The sequence below is a fragment of the Fistularia commersonii genome, chromosome 29 (genome assembly GCF_037954325.1).
Source record: "Fistularia commersonii isolate RoL2024-O1a breed Wild chromosome 29, RoL_Fcom_v1.0, whole genome shotgun sequence".
NCBI lineage: Eukaryota > Metazoa > Chordata > Actinopteri > Syngnathiformes > Fistulariidae > Fistularia > Fistularia commersonii.
The window spans coordinates 4,637,349-4,643,348 of NC_141312.1; positions in this window are offsets into that span (position 1 = coordinate 4,637,349).

The window sequence follows — 6,000 nt, forward strand, 5'->3', positions numbered from 1 at the left end:
GATGTGATGTTGAAAGTTGCAGGTTTTTTCAATCTTCAGAGGATTTCAATATTATAATTAACCACAGTTGGTATGATGCATATCTGGAGATATACAACGGATGGCGTGCGTGATGACGATGCGGCTACAATGCTGCCATCGTAGGTTCTGCTTCACAGAACTGTTCTTGGAGCTGAGTTTGCTCTCCTGCGAGTTTAGCATCATTATAATTCCTCTTGTGTTCTTATGTTTCCCCCTTTCCCTTTTTTTTACCATGGATTTTATCTCCCAAGATCCCCTCTCTTTATTGAGTTTGTTTAGCTTCCCTTCCCTCTCCTGCCGCATCACCCGACCCACCTGCTCATCATCACCGTGGATAAAACCCATGTTTTTTCCCTTCCACTTTTGTGCCGGTTCCAGCAGCATTTAGCAACGTGACAAATGAAAAAAACTGACATCATGCATTTAATGTAAAATAAATGTAACTACTCCTTATTGTTAAATAACTGAAATTGTGACTTATTCAAATCCAAAATGCTACATATGCATTTGCATAGACAAAAAAACATAAAAAACATGTTTACTAGTTGCTGTTACAACATAAGTCCTTTTACATTGTAGCTTTTTAGTCAGGGAAAACACCTGGTTGACGGTAAAACGTCCGTTTAATAAGTAATAACTGTTGTTGGCCACAGCCACGCCACACAAGTCTGCGATACAACTAACTGTTCCCGCTCAATTCCAGGTAAAAAAAAAAACAGAATTCCTCGCACCCCAAACCACACACACAAAAGTCCCAGCAACACCAAAATCACACAGAAAATGAGCATAAACATAAACCCCAACATTCGTGACTGGCTTCAATATTGTCAGGTTAAGGAACCGACATTACTCCATCAATCAATGATCAGACTAGCCAAGTGAATAAAGAAAAATATCATTTTATATTAATATCAATTTTCAGTTTTTGTGGAAGGATAACTTTGGCATACTTAGCTCTGTGTTTGGTGTCAAAACGCTGACATAGATTGTACTCTTTGACAACTGACACTGCCTCATAACACAAAAGAAATGCTTTTTTTTTTCTCCTTGAAGCACGAACATATATTCGCCTTCCCATCTTTCTTGTAACAACCTTCTATCTGTATCAACTTTTCTCTTCCTGGACATCAGGGATCGTTTGTATTTCTCAATTCCACTTGAGGATACACTGCAATCTAATGGCAGGATGCCGTCACTCGTGTATAACATCATCGGGATGAATTGCGGGAAATTTATTTTGTGTTCAATGCACGCTTTTGATTTATTTACTTCGATACAATCAGACCTTATAAGATGTTCTGGAGGGCCACATAAAATGAGTGGGGCCCACTTTTGGCCCGCGGGCCTTGAGTTTGACACATGTGGTGTAGAGTTTCAATAAATGCGCCCCATGGTTTGCAAGTATTGTTTTATTTTTGTGGATTATAAAATTTGAGTGCGTTAATTGATGTTATTTGAGCCTGTCACTCAAGCCCTATGAGGCCCATAATAGATCCTGTCAACACTGAAGCACGCATTACTCACTTGGCCGTCAGACAGCATGCTTGTGTCGATGCGCTCGTCTATTTCCAGATTATAAATTATTTAAAACATTTCTGCTCCCCCAGATGCCCCTTTAATGTTCTCAAATAGTCTGCTACTATTACACGGTGGCCATTTTGCACTACCAATGTCCCGCTGTCATGTTTTCTCTGAATGATCAAGTGATTGGCGGTGATGCGGTGGTGAAAAATTCCCAACCCACATCAAGAATGTTCTTGGCGCTGTTCCGGCAGGGGTCTTTCTGTGCGGAGTTTGCATGTTTCCCCCCCTGGTCTGCATGATTCCTCACTCAATCAAGCATGCAGCAAAATGATGCAAATTGCCCAGATGTGCGAATGATTTTATTTGATCAACTGGCGACCGGCCCGGGGTGAACCCTGCCTCCCACACAACATCAGCTGGGCTCGGCTCCGGGGCCCCACTGAGACCCCAAGTGCAGGATGAGCAGAAAAAACAGTGAATAAGTAAAATCATAGAAGGATCTGCAAAGGCAGGTTGGGTAGCAGCAATACTTTACTGAGGAAAATTAAAAGAAAGCCTCAGAGCTCTGACTTGCAAAGTTCCCCCGATAGGTTGTCATATCAACCTAATATTCTCTTTGCATGTGTGTGACATCTTCCCTCATGGCTGTGTTGCCACGAAGATACTACGTTAGCGTATAGCTTTTTTAAAGTCTTCACTGAATAGCGCTAACAACATTAGCAATAAAATGGACAATAGACTGCTTTTTCTGCAAACACCCAACACAACAAAGCAGATCATTTGTACCACACCTGTTGAGTGCACATGTATATACTACACGGGCCCTGCAGCAAATCTTCACATTTGACTGCGTGGAAACTAAACTCACTTGCTCTGGGTATTAATTCTGAGCACGCATGCAGTTTGCAGTTTTGTCGATCGATGCCAAACAGCATTGTGAATTTGCAAAAAAGATAAACAGCACGATCATTTATTTGCCAAACCTGGCTTGTCTGAGTCACATTACAGATGTGTATGATGCAAACAACCTTCTCGGGTCTTTTGCCATCTAAAACATAATAACGGCGTAAACAGAGCAAGCTGTTATTGTAAATTATTGTTTGCCAGCTCAGCAACTCTGTCTTGACTTCCTCAGAATGTCACGCAACATTGTTTGGCGTGATTGCCGAGGCAGCGATCTTATTTTTTTTCATTTTTTTTTTTTTTTCAACTTGGAGGTTTGGTGTCACGATCAGCGTCCTGGAGTTGCCCGGATAACTTCTCATCGCCTCGTCTGGTTTTGCTATGAGGCATTATGACTACACATCGGTGCACATATTCCAGGAAATGCTCAGATGTATTGGATTTGAAGTGTGATTTGTGTGTGTGCGCGCCGCTATCTGTGGTTCAGTACCTTTTGTCTGAGGCCTAGAACACAGGTTAAAGAAAGCTGGATCGGGCTCAGAAACAGAGAGCAGAGCAAACATGAGTCCAAGACTTCAAGTGGAAACTATTCCTGACTAAAGTCCCATCTGCTTTCACTTTAGAGTCTGAGTCCTAAACTAAATAAAGATCACTCCTGAACTCTTTTATTGTCTTTCTTTTTATCCATCCTTCTTTCTTATTCCACTTTTCTGCTGTATCTCCTGTCCTTTGCAGATTCCTTTTATTGTTACTTTGTGTGAGCTTCAGAGGGTCCGCTCAGCTCTGAGTGGGCTACAATTTACTCCCCTAGTTCACTCTCTCTGGTTGCGAATAAAAGTGTCCTGTGGTGTTACGGCTTAAAATGTCCCTTGTAAAGGCCAAAAACAAGCCCTCTCACATGTTACATTTGGGTTTGTTTTTAACAGGTATGCCATGAAATGTATTTTTACCTTGTTTTCATGGCCTCATATATTTTCTTTATGGAATTACAAGTAACTTAATTGTAGCTTACCATGCTGCGCTTTAAAAATGGCACTTCAGAAAAATGGACCCGGCGTGGTGCTTACATTTACAGGCTGTTTTATCATATCATAGCTTTAAGATGACCATATATTATCACTTTACCTGCGTAACGCTACAGTGTCCCAGAGGCTGCGAAAATGTCACGTCGCTTTGCCTGTGTGACCTTACCGTTACTTGGTAGAGTACTTTCTCACAGCTGCTGTAAAACCCACACAAAAGAAGAAGACATCAAAGTTAAGACTTTATCAGAGAGCCCAGCTGGGAAATAACAAGCAGTATAGAGCCCGATTGAAGGGAGGCCACCCGCTGGATTGGAAACCCAAATCCTGATCTGCTCATCCTGCAGCGTCAGAGGATGGTGTATCGAGAGGGAAAGTCTGTAACCCCTGGTGACCGGAGAGTACGGTGTGATGTGTGTCCCAAATACCGTCTAATAACAGTCTACTCTCCTTCTTCTTCATTTGCCCCAGCGGGTCATCTGTTTCCATCTTGTCCTATCCTCCACATCTTCTTCTGTCGCGCCAACATCATCTAATATAATGGTATCGCTCTCCTCTTTTTCTTAGAACTCAATTAAATGCATCGCAAGCTGACCTCATCAGCCTTTTAAGTGTGAACAATCGGAGAAACAGAATGTAACTCTTCCATGAGAAACAGAGTTAGATATTTCCCAGTGTTTATACAGTCGGCGTCGATGTGCTTTTGTTTATGTGAACCGCATCGTCAGCCACTTGCGCTCTCATCAGTCGGCAAAAAGGGAGGATTCAAAACAATTCAATATGTCTGCGTTACAGTCACGGGACACAGAGATGGTCTACTGACAAAAGATTGAATATAATAATCCTAACTATGTTCTCATGTGTGTATAATAACTGGAAACTTAGAATTAGCCAATGCTTTGAATGATCAGTTTACATCTCGATAGAGATTTGGAGCTCATTCCAAAAACCCGTCGTGCTGCACCTGTAATCGCACAGGACGGACAAAACACAATTAGATCGTTTTGCCACAATTCATCCTTTCATTCGTTTTCGCCGGACCTTTTTCAATTTTTACAGTAATTTCAATACGCTGCATTCTCCCTAAACCAGCTAATAGTGTTCTGTTCTGTTTTCCATTCCGATAAGATTGCCGCTGAAAGCCTTGGCACGGCGAGCGCCGGCTGATTGTGCTGAAGTTGGCCATCTTTGTTGTGACAACGACTACAGCAACAGAAAACATCCCCGTTGACACGATGAGGGCAAGTTTTTCGGAAAGAACTGGGTCTGGAGAGCAGGACTAGAAGTATCTCCTGTCCGCCACTAGGGGCAAACCTGTTGATCTCAAAGGATGTGCCTGTGATAACTTTAAGTTAAGATTTGAAGGTACTAATGAATTACTTATTAATTGATGACAAAACTCTGAAGAAAAGTTTCTGATTGGCTGTTCATATTCAGATTTCCTATGTTGATTTATAACACATAGGTCTTTGGATAATCCACTTTTCCCGGGGAGTTTCAGCCATCAGCAGTTTGAATATCCTTTCTACCAAAGTGTGCGATCCATCGATCAAAAGCTGACAACAAAAAATGTGCCTGTTCATTTACATTTCTTGGTTTCTGGTTAAATTCTCGCTTGTGTTAGCGGCCTGGCTAACCACAGTGCCGCCGCATAGAAAAGTCAAACCCAAACTGATACGCAAACTAACTGTGAGGAATACCGGCAACTCTTGTCGGTAGTTGTGTTTGTATTTCCTCCTCGCCAGTAGTTAAACAATCAGCAGAGCAGCATCACCTGAGCGAGCGGAGTAGTCCCCAAAATAATGAATTGTTACCACACTAAAGTGAGACAATCTGACACCACACCAACACCACAATTCCCCCATTATAATTCTCATTGGGTCAGAAAGCGCCGAAGCCTCAGTGCCGCTGGAGTCGGACCAAGAGCTGTTTGAATCCATATTTAAGCGTTCAGTGTCGGCCATGGGAGCTGCCACAATATGAATTATATCCATCTGCTAATGTCATTCGAGCGAGCTCCCTTCTCCTGCCTTTCTCTGCAGGATATGGTTTGGATTGTCACAGTCTACATCTCATTGCGATCACAGGGCTGATGTCCAGGCAATTGTGCCGCAACCTGCAGCCAATGATGGGACATGGTTTTGTTTTCTAAACAAGCAATGCCCACTTTTGATGTTGGCTTTGTTTGATTTTCCCAGAAATGACACCAATGAATAGAAGTTGAACAAAGATTGCTTCATCCACACAAGTAATTCGGAGAACATGCGAAACTCTTCCTAAGTCCTCGCAGATTTGGAGAAGCATCCTGTGCAGTCTAACTTGGGTTTGTTGTTGCAGGTCACTGGAGGTCAGATCGCGGTCCACATGGACCTTCGGAAGGTTTCACACGGCGCCGGACATGTTAAAGGGCGTTGCACTTGGCCTCTTGTTTATACTGTGCGATCAATTCGTCCCTTGGGACTCGAACCCTCAACGCCATGATTATGAATAAGTCATGAGGCAACACTGATCTCTCTCTTTGTTATTGCCC